At 41.8% G+C, this 16,829-nt stretch overlaps 1 long non-coding RNA gene across 1 annotated transcript in view; it reads right to left on the bottom strand.

The window, feature by feature from the left end:
* LOC308192985 overlaps positions 1-16,829 on the bottom strand; it is a 221,328-nt gene that overhangs the window by 143,336 nt on the left and 61,163 nt on the right. The window contains exon 4 of the long non-coding RNA XR_013949271.1: positions 2,320-2,497. This is a non-coding gene — a long non-coding RNA (uncharacterized lncRNA). The remainder of the gene's footprint in view (positions 1-2,319; positions 2,498-16,829) is intronic.

Raw genomic sequence — 16,829 nt, 5'->3', positions numbered from 1 at the left:
GATGCTGCACTGCATGGTGCAGAGGTGTGCCAAGCCTACTCCCTTACAAGCAGCAGGATGTCCTCAAAGTGGCAGGAACTGCTAAAGATGGAGGTTAAATAACAGTAGAGGACTTGAAATGTCAAAAATATTTATCATGCCCGGCTAATGAACCCAATAACAAGAATATAAATCAAGTCTTTGACACACTGAACAATACAAGACAACTTATAGGCCAAGTGCATGTGATTGTATGCAAAGTACATATTGACTAGACATGCACTGTCCTACAACTTCCAAATGTGGCACATAGCATGCAAAGCATTTCTGGGTGGTTTCCACACGTTCTCCAGTTCCAACACGCATGTGCATTTGAGAGCTTTCAGAGGCCACAACCTGTGCTCCTGTGTCTGGTCCTACTGATTTGGTTTTTTTTTTTCCTTTTGCCTATTTGAATAACAGTAGATCACACCTCTGCACCAGCAATGCTAGCTGGTTAGATCTCTCTTCTCTAACAATTTTTTTTTTAGGGTCAATACCATTGCAGAAACAGAAGAGGCAATGAAAGCACAGAACAGAGCTGTGACAGGGAGATGAGGAGGGGAGAGCTCGTTAGTCATCCACAATCAACTGGAAGTTTGCTGTAAAAACAACTTGACAATTCAGCAGTGCAGTTCAGACCTTGTAGGACTGCCTGTGCCCTTGCCCAGCCTACAGGGCAACTTTTAGCAACTGGCATTTCAAGGGCTAACAAGACAAAACATCCTGTCCACCTCCACACAAATACAAAGCTTTGTTTGCCTTTACATTGACTTGATGGAAATAAGGCTTTTACCCATGCAGACCACATGTCCTAGCTTGACCTCCTGCCACCCTGGGCTCAGAGGTACAATCAGTGGGCAATACACATCTCACTGAATGCCTGTCTCCACCAGAGTTAGTCACCACAGTCCTGTTAGGAAATCTGCTCAGTAGAGTCAAATAATGCCCTAGATCCAGTTCAAGTGTACATCCAAAGTAAGTCATTTAAATCATGCTCCAATGGCAACTGTTTTCTCTTAGAGAACGTGCAAGGCAATAGGTGACAAGCACAACGGTAGAAACTGGAAATGTCCACATTAAGTGAGATGAATCTCAGCCTAAACATTTCAAAATCAGTGTTTATCTCAGTGCTCCTGATACTGAGATACAGCAGTACTATTCTTGATAAAATAAGGCAAGAGAAGTCACAAAATACAACTTGAAAGCTCCTATATTTAAGCTTTTTAGGCCTGGTTTCCTATGCCGTCATTGAAGGTTAACAGAATGTGTTATAGAGAAATTTCCTATGCAAAGTGACTAGGATCAACTCACTCAGGAATTAAATTGCAGGAAGTGTTAAGTGTCCTGAGAAAACCTCCCCAGGAAACTACATGTCCAACCTGAAACCTTTTTCCTTCACAAATTCAGTAGGGGAACCAAATAAGCTCGACAGGCCTGAACCATTCCTTTTGCTGATCAAAAAGGATAGGGAACTATACAAATTATTCTTTGGGACTAATCTTAGCATTAAAATAGTATGCGTCAGAAGCTATGAAGAGTTACCAGTTACAGGAAGGTCTACAATATTTTGGGGAACAAAATAGGGAGATGTTTTCTTGCAAGGTAACCTGCCTGGAAACCAGACCACCCCAGAAAGTTTGTGCAGCTTGACACAAATCAGACAGAAAGCCCCCACACCAGGCTCTCTACTGTTTTCTGCTGGGGTGGGGGGGGCGGAAAAAAAAGGCCTTTCTTGGCAGGCTCATAATTTTTATATGAGGCTGGGCTGACTCATGCTGTGTAAGACCAAGTCTGACTCAGCTGAAGTCAAAGTTCCCAGTGATACCACTGCTACAGGCTACAAAATAAGCATCTCTGTCCTGCCTAACCCTCAGCACCTCATTTTATGACTCAGATTTGTAGTCTTATGTTCTTTACAAAGGCCACAAAGAAGCATTCTGACACTGAAGGCAGAATAATCATTTGGCAAACTTACACCACATGTAAAAAAAAAAAATCATCTGTTTATTTCAAAGAAACGTATTTGACTCTGCTTTGGTAGCTACCACAGAGGTACACCTGGAGTAGGTCTAGGTCATCCCTCAGCTTTCCTGCAAGCCACCTCTAGAGAGGAAGACACCACATCAGCACACCTGACTGAACAGCTTTCATTTGATTTTATTTTTTTAAAGAGCACCTGAATCTGGATGCCAGAAGAGCTACCTGTATTTATTTAGACTTTAACATATGAGCACTAACAGGGCCCTACACATCATTCTTTGGCACAAGCTTTAAATAGTCTTAGCTTATGAACCTTACCAGCAGCATCTCAGGAATATCTGGGGAACAATCCAGCTCCACCATGTGAGACAGTTCTGAAGCTCAGTTCACTAATTTAGTTCTGTGCCAGGATGCCTGCAGCTTTTCACCCATCCTCAGATACTTCCTGCATCAGGCACACAGCGCCAGGAGGGTTATATCTGAAGAATCTTCTCAGCTGAAGGGATAAGAAGAACATTGTGACTAGACAAGACAATTTCAGAACATCTTTATTTTAAAGGAATTAAAGTTTGGACCTCCACCCAGATCCCACCTTCAAGGAGAATTTATCCCAGTTAAGAGCTTGACTGTGTATTGCAGTCCAATTGCTTTGATATTCTTGAAGGAAATAGACAAAGAGGTGCAGAGATGAAAGATTTTAACAACTCAAGGATCTTTTTACTGACCGAGAAGGCACTCTCAGGATGTCTCCCCACGAACAGGAAGAATATAGCAGGGCACCAGAGCCTCCTTAAACTAAAAACCTTGTCTCATGTGCATAGGGGTGGTGTCATTTTCATAGTCTCCTTGGTACCACAGCCCAAGAGCACCTTTGAACATTGGTGACACAAGCAAACCACTGGTTTGCTCACAAATAAACCCAGGAAACGGTGAATTGAGGCCCAAAACCATGGCTAACATGAATCAGCCGGCTCCCTCAGAGTTAGAGTTCATCCAGCTGAAGACTCAGCCTTGTTTATATATTGTCTTACTCCTCAGAGGAGTAAGTAAAGCTGCTTTACCTCAAATACTCATAGAAATGCTCTCGGGGCTGCCTTGCTAAAGCAACCTTGCTGAGCCTTGCTATTCATCACAGCAGCACGCACGAGTACTGCAGCTCCCAGTATATCAAACCACGCCAGGCTGTCTGTAATTCTTAACTGACACTTTTGAGTTTCCACTCTTCCCAACCACCACCCTTAGAAAAAAAACAGAGTGGACGCCAATTTCCCTGCTGGTGCAAATGAGTACACTTCCACTGAAACCGAGACACTTCAGCCAACGTAAACAAGCTCAAAACTTGAGTCTGGTTGCTGTTTCTGCTCCTGTGCACAGCAGCTTTTAGATCCAGCGGAGTTCTTGCAGGATGAGTAACAACCTAACAGTTATCTCCTAAAGCAGCTTCCATAGAAAGGTTTCCAGGCCTTGACAGCGCAGATCTCCTTACCAACAAGTCTGAGCTCAGGCAAAGGAAGAAATGACTTGTCCGAGGCTCTTTGCTAAACAACAGCCAAACAAGGCTATGCCCAAGCCCTGGAGACCAGGTTGCAGACCGGCTGTTTCACAATTACATTTAGCCACATATCTTTCCAATGAGGGACTTGAAAATGAGGAACCTTTTCTTTTTTTTTTTTTTATTGCTCAAAACCACAGCTACCACTCTGAGACACATTTCTGAGCTTTAAAAAAAGGCCGCTTTCAGCATTCCTAATGTTCACTGTTTATAAGCCATGACTTTACTGAAAGATTTTTTTTTCCTGCATAGTTGAATATGCCCTGTATCTAGAGGGTAATTTGGGCTTTAATCTGCACTAAACGCTAGAATGTCGGACAAGTGAAGCATTTGATGGTGATGATAATGAGTAGCCCATTAAAGGTAATTTTTAAAAAGTTAATGAGCTCTCACTAAGGGACCGACACGTACTGTAATGAAAAATGTTTGCATAAAGAATATAACTTTCTAGCTATTTATTTTACTTTATAGAGAACCTATAAAACTTTTTAATATGCCTTCAATTAATTCTGCACTTTAGATGACTCTTGAGTTTTATTTTCATTCTTGTTTTGCCAGAGTAGGATATAGAAATCTAGTTTTCTAAGGAAAGCAACTGATATCCCAATCAATCACTCTTTTACCACCCTATTCTCTATTCAATGTCCATGGATTCAGCCCCCCCTTAATTAAGGGAACTCAGCAATGCAGTGATTTAGTGATAATGACTCTTGCCATTTCTTTAGCTGTGTGGTCACTGTTAACCACTATTTGAATTTACCAGCATAAATAAAGCCCTTCTGTGACTAAACAAAGTTAAAGTAGCAATAAATTCAGCCCGCCATGTACACTTGGTTAAACCTTTAGCCAACATAAATACAAGCGGCCTTTTGCTGTGATTTGCATGGTACAATGACATCATACATTTCCAAATAGAACAGCAAGACCACAGCCAAAAAGCTAACAATTCCCTTACGTGAATCAAATTGCAACAATCTAGAGTTTGTAGCACTGACTGCTCAGTTTCTGGCTCCTCCACCCTCTGCTCCCATGTGACCACATTATAAAATAATCTATATGGTGATCTCAATTTTGCATTTTCTACATGATTATGTTTTGGCAAGGGGACTCCTCATGTTGTCTCTCTGCAGGAGTTTTTGTTTTGTTGGAGGATTTTTTGAAAGTTACTGAAAAGTTGGAATTTGTCAGCTCCGAGTCAAACCCAACTTATCCAAACTGAACCAAATCCTAGGAGGAACAAAGGCTACAAAGGGCTGCATGCAGAAAGAGACAGAAAAGAAAAACCAGACATAAAGACTCTCAAGTGGAGGCTGTGCTAACCAGAGCTACACAAGCTAGGACGGATAAAAGGGAGCTATAAGATAACACACATGATGACACACAGATGACAATTTTTAGGTAGTAGTGACATGTAGGCGGACGAGAAAGCTATCATGCTACCTTAGATTTTCTCAAGGCAGACCTGAACTGTAATTCAGCTCACCTTTTAACTCCCTGGAGTCTCTCCCAGAGAACACAACCACACTGCAGGACAATGCACAGCCCAGAAACACCTGAATTCTCTTTAGAGACAGCAGCTTCAGTACCAAGAACATTTGCCACAGAGCACCAACCTCGGTAAAAGTTCACTTACTCCATCAAAACCAAGGCAAGCCTAAATCCATGAGGCTGAGCTAGAGGCGCATACAAGGCAGCACCCAAGACTGCCTGAAAAAGAAAGTGGCTGCTCCTGAGGGCTTTTATCCCCTGCAGGGCAGCTCCTGGCAGCTGAGACAGGCCAGGAGCAGCACATAACAGCAAAGTACTAGAGGCTTCCTCCTAACCCAGAGGAACATGCTTGCTTGGCTCCTGTTGGGAGCTACTGCTAGCTGCCCATGGCAGGGAAAATACTGCTTTCTCTGGTGTTCCGTGTGGAAGTGTTTTTACACTTCCAAAAGCCTGGCAGGTAGCTCTGCTAGGCTGTAGCACAGCTGTTTTTGCACTGCTAGTACTGCTACTTTTAAAACAAAGCAAACAAACAAGCCAGGGGTGTTGCTGACCCTGTTTCTGAGCTGACAAACCCCATCCACAGGTATCTGTGAGCCAGTAATTGCTTCTGTATCACAGCAATTAAGGTGAGAGGTTGGGAGTCCTCGGGAGCTATTGGAGCGGAAGGACAAATACTCTTCTCTTTCCCACCTCAGCACCAGCCTGGTTTAATCCAGAACTACAACTTATTTCTAGAAAGTGTTTTTCTTATTTTTAGTTCTCTAGTAGCGATTTCTTCCTTAAATAAAGCAAAACAGACTTTCCAATGCAAAAAAGAATCAAATAAGCCATTGTATCACCTACACGTTATTGATCCAGAGATGGGCAAAGGATGAAAGAGGAGGAAAACTCTGAGCCCGTGTTCATGACTATTAAGAAAGGAGAAAACTTAATAACGAATCTGTGAAGCCATAAAAAATGGCAATAAGAAGCTTTTGCCTCAACCAGCTTTGTGCTGAGCTGTATAACTTTATGTCACTTTTTATTTACATTTTCATCATGAAAGTTTTGTTGAAAGAGAAGACCAAGAAAAATATTGTAAGGTTGGTCTTTATAACTGATTATATTTTTACAGTACTCTAAAAACAAAGAGATAAAGCAAAGTCACTCATATATCGGCTTATTCTCTACTGTCTCTTTATTCTCTTAAGCCTGTGTTGAGTAATAATTCTTGACTTCTAAATCATGACATATTAAGGATGAAAAAGACTTCGCATTCTTTCTTTCCCCCTCCCTTTCTTTTTATTATTCCTTTTGAAAGATCTGCAAAGGGCTGAAATATCATCCAGGTCTCTATGAGGCCAATCAGTACAATGCTTATTAAGCACTACACAGAAGATGTGATCTATTTTTAATTAAGCCATCTTTGAACAATGCAACGTAAGGAACCTGGCTTTTGAACTGAAAGGCAATCAGTGAGTGGATGGTGAGTGAATTAAAAGTAAACAGGAGGAAGAATTCCAAATACAGGGAGGGCTCAGAGGGGATTTCCAAAAAAAAAAAAAAAGTGTTCTCAAGGAAAGAAAAAAATGAAGATTTTCTTATCATAATTTTGAGGATGCATTACATTCCCTATTTTGATTCACTTTGTAAAGCCACATCAGGTTGTTTGTAGAAACAATTTGTTAGCAAATACGTGGTTCTCCTCTGCCCGGAACATTAGAAACTGCAACATATATACAACACTTACTGATGTTTAAGTATCAATCAGATTGTGTATTATTTGAGCAGAGTACACATTCAAGTCCACTTTACACCGTTATGGAACAGACTAAACAAACCTGACCTCGGGGGTGACCCTCGTAGGATCCCAAAAGATTGCAAATGTATAGTAGGCAGTCACCATGAGACTTTTACAGCCTGGTAATGGCATGCAAATGACACTCTGTCTCTGTAACGCAGCCAAATTCTGGGGTTGTATATGAGAGTAATTTCCTGAAGAATTTGGGGAAAATGTGATACTTTTCCTTTTATGTATGAAATTCACAACATCTCGTCCTTTTACTAGAGGACTGCAGGGAAAGCACTGACAAACTTACCGCCAGGCCGTACTGTTCCCTGTAGCAGCACCTCTCCAAAAGCCTCCCTCTGTAAGCGGTGTGGGCATGTTTCCCCAGCACACAGGATGATGAAACAACTTTCCATACCTCAGAAAACACACTCAGCACCTCATTGCAGTATCTGTGGGAAGGAATCTCCTCCAGAGCCCAGCTCCAGGCAGGAGACTAGGGAGAATGCTCTGCATTGCCCTGTGGAGGACCCGTTCTCCCTCTCCAACATCTCTATGAGGTGTAAGGAAACCAACTGCGGTTGGCTCCGTAAAGTCAGTCAGTGGGAATCCTACTCCTTCCTCTCAGGGCCACGTTTCTTCACAGAATACATGCAGTGATAGAGACGGTTCAGCACGAGTGAAGCCGTCTTGTGGGTCTCCTACCAGCGCAATGGGTGAAGGCCTAGCTTTGGTCGCTCCGTCACTGAGAATTAGGCCAATTTTCACAGCAGCCGCTGCACCTACACGTCACAGATGTAACTTCTTGTCCTCACAGATCGTATCTTTCTTGGCATTTTCAGTGCTATAGCTGTGTTATTCCAGTTTTGCTTCAAGGCTTCCACTGCAGCTGTGTATACATTTGCCGTAAATCAGCTTATCTGTTCCCACTGGAGCTCTTAGCAGAGGAAAGGAGACAGGCAGGGAAAGGTAAATGCATCTGCCACAAGCCTTTGTACTTCTACATACACTGGCTAGTAAAGGACCAGGATCATCCCGGTGTGACACGGAGGAACCCAGTGGTGGTTCCACGCCAGGCTTTGGGAAACGACCCCCTCCTGTCATGCTGAGTAGCAGCTCCCCAGGGACAGCATGCCGTGACCACGCTCCCGCGCTCAGTTTTTATGAGCGCTCACAGATGGATGTCTGTTTTGAGACATTCCTACAACCCAAGGACTCAGGAGGGCTTTTTTCCTCCCAGTCTGGCTACGGGACTTCTGCTGTCCCTTGGGAACCTCCCTAACGTTACCTGTGCTGTTAGCAGCTCGCTGGTGTGTTTCCACAGCGTGCTCTGTGCACAGAAACATCATGGGTCATGAAAAACAAAACAAAAAGGAGAATAAAGCAGCCCCACTTCTTTCCACCATTTTCTCGAGGAGCATGTTTCGTACTCATATCATGCGATTTCTTTCACCTGACTTCCTCTGCCATCAGACACCTGAAGGCAGGACTGCCGTAAGGACCTACGCCAAACAGTGATTTAGCCCAATAGGTTACGGTTCTTCTGTTAGTACTGACTGCATTAAAGGGAGACACTGGGAGACACAAACAAACATAATAAAAGTGTTAATTAGAATATCTGCTATGTGGAGCACTTATGTAGATACAGGGCACTGTTTGGAAACAGTGCCTCAAGTATTCCTCAAGATTCTGCTGCTTGAGGTCACCCAGACTTACACACAAGGACTACAGGAAGAAAAAGTGTAGGGCTCCTTTTAACAAAATAAGATCCTGTGAGATTTCGTCACTTTCAAGACTCAATCTAGTAATTTCTTCCTTTTCCTGGTGACCCCCCTCCTTTTTCTCTCCCCCTTCCAAACAGTACTTTTAGTAAATTGTTTGTTTTCTTCCAATATATAAAGTTACAAACCTATGGATATTTTCCTTTCCTCTTCAGTCCCAGCCTCTTCTGGGGAATTAAGTTATGCATACTGCATGAAAATAGGACCACAGGCTGGGCCTCTACAAGCTGCTAATTGAAAACCTTGTCAGAAGTAGGAGGAAGTGGCAAGAAACTTGGCAGGCCCTCGTGCTTTTCATGCCGTACTTAGCTCTTGGTACTTATGAATGGCAGCTCTGCAGTACTTTGCAGAGGTTTACAAGTTGTGCCAGTGCTGTCTCTGCAATTATGGAACAACATGTTCTTCTCTAGAAGCTGAAAAAAGAAAAGAGCGTTTATATGCAGAAAGCCACATCCTGTGGTTTTCAGCCAGGTAGTTCTGCCACTGGAATGGAAGTGAAGAAGACAGAAGACAAGACCTCACATCAGATATATTAAACACGCAGGGCTATTGGCTACAGAAAGTTGATGAGGCAATGTTATATTTTTTTAAAAAATCCATATGCTAGATTCATAGCAAAGGTGATCTCAGGCTGTAGTAGGTCAGAAAGTGAAAAAGGGGACAGGGGGGATGTCTGGACCTGATTCTGCAATTCTCAGTTGAATCCTGCTTCAAAACACCAACACACATGGGAGCTGAGGAATCTAGCCCCATTAAAAATTACTACAAATTACCTGGTATGAAATGCTTACATTATGAAAACAGGGATGATTTTGCATCTGTTAATGAGGATAATGACTAATATATTCAGGCAGTAGATGTGACAGCTGTCTGTATGTTTTTAGGGGCATATATTTTTAGATGCCATTTACCTCCAAACATATTAACTGCTGCATTCTCCCAAAGTGCTCCAAACCCCCAAAGCTTAAGAATGCAGGTTGAATTTCTCTCTGCTTCTGCATCACTCAGTTACATCACTCTGCCTCATTATTTGAAAGTGCTCACAGATCTGCCACTCAGATCCTCAGCTAAGTGCTAGGGTAGAGGGAAATGGCTAATGCTGATGTAAAACAAAACACAATTGAAATCACAGTCCACGGAAACACTGCTTAAATATAACTGCACTGCCTGCTGCTCCATTTTAACTAGTTTAATCGCTTGCTGACCAAGCAGGGCTTAAAACTGTTAAGGAATATATGTTTGTGCTTTTGTCCCATTTTCCAAAACCAAAGATTTGCAAGATGAACTCCAATCTTAAGACAAAAGTCACCCCATTAAATCTTAACAGATGTTTCTCAAGTTTAGAAGATTAAGAAAGATTTCAGCATCAAAAATCAAAGAAAATATTCTATGACCTTAAAAAAGGATAAATCTCAAAGCTCTAAACAAACCGAAAGTCCACTTTGACAGCTGCATCTGACTGAATTGATGAGGTGCTATTGATGTTTGGATTAAACTATGCCTCTGTGATCAAGTACTCAAACATGGGATAAAAGAGGAATATATTCTTTAATCCCACCAACTAATTTTGTGTAGGCAGCAGTTGCAGAAAGCAGTGGTTACAGAACAAACGTTGGAAGTGGCTTCACTTTTGCTTATTGACAAAGCTATTTTTATTTCATTAATTCACCACATATACTATCAGCGTTTAAACTAACACGGGGAAATCTATATCAGGCACAGTATTCTCCACAAACAAATCACTGAAAATTTCAAAGTCATTAAAGACAGAATCAATAGGATATGATTCTGAAGGGCTAGGAAGATGCAGTGCTAAAATGTAATAGAAAAATTAGATATTGATTTTTTTATATATAATCTTGATAAACAAACTAAACAACACCGGAGATTTCAGTTCTGTTTTTATAGCATCTCTTCTCCATAAAGGGAAAGGGTTAAGAGACAGTTAAGCCACTTGTTAATTACTGTATTCATCTATCATTGTAACTCCAGAAACTTGCCACCTCCACGAGAAGACTACAGGATGCATGCTTTCCAAAACTCCTAGCAAGGGAGGAAAGTAAGCAAAGCTAGGCTCCAGATGCTATATTACTAGCAATCCAGGTGGGAGAACCGTGAAAAGAAAACTGGCCAACTGGAAGCCTGGATCCTCATTGACTACAGTTGGGAAAGTCTGGGGTAAATGAGAATCAGACCTGTAATGCTTAAATAGTGGCACTGCGTCCACTGCTGCCTGCCGGGACACCTCCTGGAGTTCAGACCCATCATGAGAAGGATGTTGTATGGGAAAAACTCCTGGCCACCTGCAGAAAGTCCACCACCAGGCAGACATCTGGTTGTGCCACGGACTGTCAACGTACAAAGTCCCGCAACCTGAGCAATAGCATAGCGAACAGCTGGGCATAGAAGAAAATCCAGAGTTTGTTGGATGAAGGGATCTCAGGATGAAGGGATCCCAGATCTGCAGAAAGCAAGTACAGAAAAAGGTAATACTTACATGTGAGCATGTAAGTAGATTTGTATTACAACTAAAGCTTCCCCATTCATGCACAAAAAAAAATCTGAACACTTTCTCACTTAAAGAACTCAAAAACTCTGGTTCTAATTTATTTACTGGAGAATTTGGTCATTTTAGAGCAATAACTCCCATCAATAAATATTTACAGCAAGCATCTTTTTCACTAAAATAAAGGGGAAAAACATATCGTGAAGATGTCAAAGGATGCAGTAAAAGTACACAGGAGTTCCCAAAGCAGAATTAAAGGAGGGAAGGCAATCCACTGAGCCTGGTTGCAAAGTTCTCACTGGTTTCAGAAGGGCTGGGACCACCTCTAATTCTTTACTCTTCTGCCTCTTTCTGTTACTTCCGTTTCTCTTCACAGCTGCTCTCTCCATCCAGGTAAGGAACAGATTTGCACACACTGTTATTTTATTGTGCAAGCATGAGAAGAGGAAGAAGAAAGTTTTATAATTCTGTGAACTGCTTCTGAGAAGAGCCAAGCGCTCCCAGGTGGTACTGAACTAAACCATACATTTTGCAGGATTAAGCCCAAATTAACCAAAAGCAGCTGCCTTGCATTCAAGGGAGGCAGCAAAAGTGACACATGATATCATGAAAATAAAAGAGAAGAATGAAAATGGATGTTCTCTTCACCTAACCTAAAATCCTAACTAGGTGTATTTTCAGCTTTGGGATAGTCTAGGCTCTTTAGTATTTCTTCAAGCACAGTTACCTGTGCATTTTCAGGAACGGGATGTCTGTAAAAGGAACTTTACATCGCTATCTGTTTAGACAGGTCACTTGTTCTTAAAGGATAAAAAACCACATGATAATAAGACTGGAAAACACCAGATGAAAAAATGTATGTGGTAATAATAACATCTGTGCATTAATTCCTATTTATATAAAAGCATTGTGTTTCTACTTGTAGAAAATGCATAGAATATTGCCAAAATATTGAGTCTACTGTTGTTTGTTGTTTTTTTTTGTTGCTGTTGTTTGTTTTGTTTTGTTTTGTTGTTTTGTTGTTTTAGTTTGGTTGGTTTTTTGAGTTGGATAAAATCTTTGCTTTTTTTTTTCCAACTATTTTAAACTCAACAACATATCTGCTTATGCTCTCAGAATCATAAATACGAAACCAAGCAACACCACTGGTTATGATTTATATCATTGGTCTGTGACTATTATGCAAAGGCAGATTTTACCATTACAATTATACTTATGTAATTCTGACAGTTTTCCCTGTGTTGCTAGGGAATTCTGTAAACAAACCCAATAAAACCACAGAGTACTTCAATAGCGGTGACAAAATTTCGTAGCCACAATACGGAGAATCTGGTCTAATTATTCTATAAACACACTTTGATTTGTTTACTTCAGTGTCAAATTAACTTCAAATATGTAACAACAGTCACTGATTTGATATGGTATACAATACTGCCAGTGACTGCTTTCATTGTAGTGTGTGTAAATCTATCTCTTTTTAAAATGAGTTCATTTCTGAAAGCGTCTCTGCCATACATTGTGAATACTAAACAGGGAAACACATGTGCAACTTATTTAAAAGAAAATTATTTCCAATGAATTTTGCTGTGATCCAGCATATTTCTGCTCCATTTTATTTTCCCTTTTGCACAGTAGAAGGAATATTTTTTAGGAAGATTAATAACTCGTGACTTAGAGCAACAAATTATAATCTCGCTGGGGAAAAATGAGCCAAACTAACCTCATCTCCATCCATTCAGTTGTCCCAAATCAGTAGATTGTGCTACTTAAAAGAAAGACAGATCTTTGACCACTTTAACCAATATATAAAACTGGGACAAACTCAAATTTCTGAGGAGTTGGAAAGAACACAGATCCTGGAGAGATGCACTGAAGAAACAAATGATTATACTGTGATTTTCATTTCATACTATACTTAACTGAACAGCAATCTAGGAAAAACACCAATGGATTTAAAAAAGTTTTGGATGTGGAGGTTTTTTCTTTTCAGGGATTTTCGTGGGAGGTGTACAGAGGTTACTGCACACCATGACCATGTGTGGTGGCAAGTAACAGCAATGGCAGCCACCGCTTTGCACAGATGACTTTGAAGTGGTTTGTGATATGCACACCGCAGCTTGGAAACCCCTGGTTTGTATCATAAAATGCCTTTCAGAGAGAAGGATCTCCAAATGGTTTACAAGCTGCATACACTATATACAAGTCAGAAGCCCACCCACCAAAACAAGGCCAGCTCAGGACAGAGTGAGACCGCCAAATGGCATCTGTAAAACAAAATAAGAGAATTAAGTGGAAAAAAGAAAGTGTGCTAGTCCCACTGCTTGACAATGCCAGCTGTCTCTGCCCACATAGTGTTGCGGGGCGTGACAATATCCAGCAGATCAATTTCCCTTTCAGCAAGCAAGGAGTTAATGTCTCATGCAGGGGGGGAATTTTGTATAAAGCAGAGCAATTAGGGCAGGAGTGGGTTCCTGAGGTCTGATCAGAACTCACGAGAACTCCCGTAGGAGTGCTAAACTGCTGCCAAAACAGGTCCCAGAAACAAGAAGTGATTTAAAATGTTAGTAATGGGAGATGGCACTTTTGTCCAGGGGATCTCAGGACTGGACTAGCAAATTTTCTCTGTGGTTATGAATTTTTGTGGTTTCAGTGAGGCAGGCAGAATGCAATAATCCATTCTGGAATTTCTTCAGGAGAACAACCACCCCTTTCTTCCTCCCTAGAAGATCTGCAATTAGATGGAAAAGACAAATCTCCATTTTCTAAGTTCCACAAGGCCTTCAGCAGGTCATTTTCCTCTGGGACTGTGTGAGACAGTAAATTTAAGAGATGCAAACATCCCTTCAGTGCCCTGCAACACAACTTTTCTGCCACAGAGGGAGAGATTGCACCCAACCTGTTTATGTAAGCTGTATGCTGTGACAAAGAGAAAAACATTTCTCTTGCAACAATGCAAACATCAAAATATTGCCGAAAGCCACTGGAAGTCTTGGGGATCCTGCAGGCATTTCACTTACCTTCCCCTGTGAGGGAACTCCATGGGGTTGTGCAGAACAAACAAGACAGACACTATTTTGGCAATATACAGAGATGGAAGGAACAACCTTCTGTGAGTGATTCAGGAAAAGAGCTGATGAGGGTGTTGAATCAGCATCCTTTCTGGGTCTGTCACGAAAAGTGGTAATAAAAAATGGATTCTAGGGTAAGATGGTCATGGAGACAAGGTGTGAAAAAGCTACATAAAGAAGTGTTGCACTTCCTTTGGGACATAAAGAACAGATCTGCAAAGGCTCCCTATGTACCTTTATCCCCAAAGATTGGTGAAGAAATAAGTTGAGGAAATGAAAAAGGCAGAGGATCTGTCACTGCACAGTGTCAGCTTCCCCGGCCTGTACAGACACCAGCATTGCTCAGGTTGCTCCACCCCTCTGGTCTCTAAATAAACACTTGCTGAGTTTCTCTCTTCCGTTCTGCTATGGGACACCTAAGGAATCCTTGACCTCACGGAGGCCCCAGTGACTGGGGACAGTGAAAAGGACTTGGTCCCAGGACTTGACTTTGTGTGCAGTGTGATCATCAGCACGGCTCCACAGCAGACTCCGGTGTTCCCAGCACTGCCCCTCACAAGGCACTGAACAGAGACACAAGGACTGCTGTCTTTTAAAGGGCTAAAATCTCCAGGAAGAAAATACTGGATTTAATGTCATTAAGCTGAAACAATCTGGGGACTCATTGAGAGCTTGGAGTTTTAATACTTGTAAGGTAGAAATTGTGGAAATTAACAATGAAGTTGTGGAAATTAGAGGTTATTATTACAAAGCCTCTATTTAAGGGATAATGTTCTTGGCAGAAAATTATACGAGGCAATAAATTGCATTAGTAGGTGATTACATTCCCAAAGCAAAAACTGCAGTAGAGGCTGAATAAGTAACCACAAACACCATTATACAACAAGGAAAGGATAAAAGCCATGAGATTGTGCTTTCTAAAAATATTTCATACACACACTTTATTTTCCTCCATTTTTAGTGCATTTAAGAGTCTTGTGCTTGATCCTTCTTAGCGTTTCCTTATTTACCCAAGTAGTACAGGATGGAGTCTAAAGGAATTCCATTCAAAGGTGGCCTTGGATATCCAATCCACCTGAAATCCATTAGTAAGGACATAGAGACGGTTTGTAGTTCTAGTGCATGGGTACGGATAAGCATCCAGCTTCCCAGGGGCCCTTCAGTATAGTTCTGCACTTGCACGAGCAGAAGAGAATAGTACAAGGTCAAGGGGAAAGGACCATCTTCCCAGAAAGCTGTTGTCCAGCCCTCTGGAAGCAATTCTCTAGGACAGAGCCCTCGGATATCCCTCAGGCTGACCTGGGTGTAGACAGCAAACCCCTTCTCCCCACCCTTAGTTCTTAGTTCTCCAAAAAACCTCTCTTCCCTCCCACTTATTCAGGGTGAATTTCATGCAAAAGAAATAACTCTTCCAGCACATGGCCCATATGGTTAACTGAAGCGAAGCTAACTAAGAAATACAGCAAGGGCTGGATCTTCATCTTTCCTGCACTTTATACTTTGCAGCTTGAGGCTCTGATGGCTCTCCAGCTATTCCAAGCCTGTTAACAAGGATTCTCTTTTTCCCCTCATTATGTATGGCTGAAAAATCATAACTGTTTCACCAGCTATGAGCCTCACCGCCATTATTCCTGCCTCTGTCACGTCAGTATAAGCTTGCTTTATGTGTATGGAGCATGCACCAACCCCAGGCTACACTTAAACCCAAATGGAAATGGGAGCAGAATGCAACATGCTATTGTTCTGCACAAGTTCCCAAGAAAATGATTCTTCTGCTACAGTTTGCACTGGCTGCCAGTCAGTTTCCAAAAGAGGGAGGTGGAATGGAGTTGATTTTGCCCTGTAAATCACTGCTTAGCTTGTTAATCTACCTAGCTATTGCTCATTTTCTAGAAAAGGAGGGAATGCTGAAGCCTCTGGAAAGAACAGTTTCAGCTCAGGAAGATTAAGATCTCTGGGCAACATCTACAAGCAATAGAGGGAGACTGATTCCTTTAATGAACTGGTGAAAATTGTTTGTTTCTGAAGTTGGGTGCCTGGAATGAAGATCTGTCTCTGTCTCCAGAGTTTGAGGTCCCTCTGTGAACACACTTGCCACTCTGAAACAGTGGCAGAGCTGTGTATACAAAAGTTCCCCAGATCTACAATAACCCCTTCTCTAACCTGAGACCGTCCAGTTTGTGAGCACGCTCCGAAGTCTCTCTCTTCTGGTATGGATACAGAGAATGAAGGGCAGAGGTGCTGGGCTTCCGGTACTTTTTACCTCAAACTGTGTCGGCTAAAGGGAGACCTGTTAGGTCTGTTATAAAGAAACCTTCAGACTCAGCTTTTCAAGAAGATCCAGAGTTGGCCTCCAGCTTCAGTAACTGTGAGTCGCAATGCTGACTGCAGGGACAGCAGAGGTATCGCTGAATTGCATGATGTCCTTATCAACTAAGCGCAGGATTTGAGGGCCCAGACATTCCTCTTCAAACTCATGAGGCAGGATTTGTAGATCTGTGGTTTTTGTAGGTGATCTAAAATGTCTGTAAGTTACTTAGAATGCAATGAATTTTAAAGGACCTGATTCTGCAGAGTTTTGTTGACCCTGCTGTATACATTCTGGTCTTTGCATCCCTTACCTTTGACAATGTTCCATCAAATGCATAACTTTTCATCTTTCATT

Source organism: Anser brachyrhynchus, assembly GCF_964034855.1.
Source record: "Anser brachyrhynchus genome assembly, chromosome: 3".
Taxonomy (NCBI): Eukaryota; Metazoa; Chordata; class Aves; order Anseriformes; family Anatidae; genus Anser; species Anser brachyrhynchus.
The sequence above is the reverse complement of the archived record's forward strand: the minus strand, read 5'-3'. Positions and strand labels throughout refer to the sequence as shown.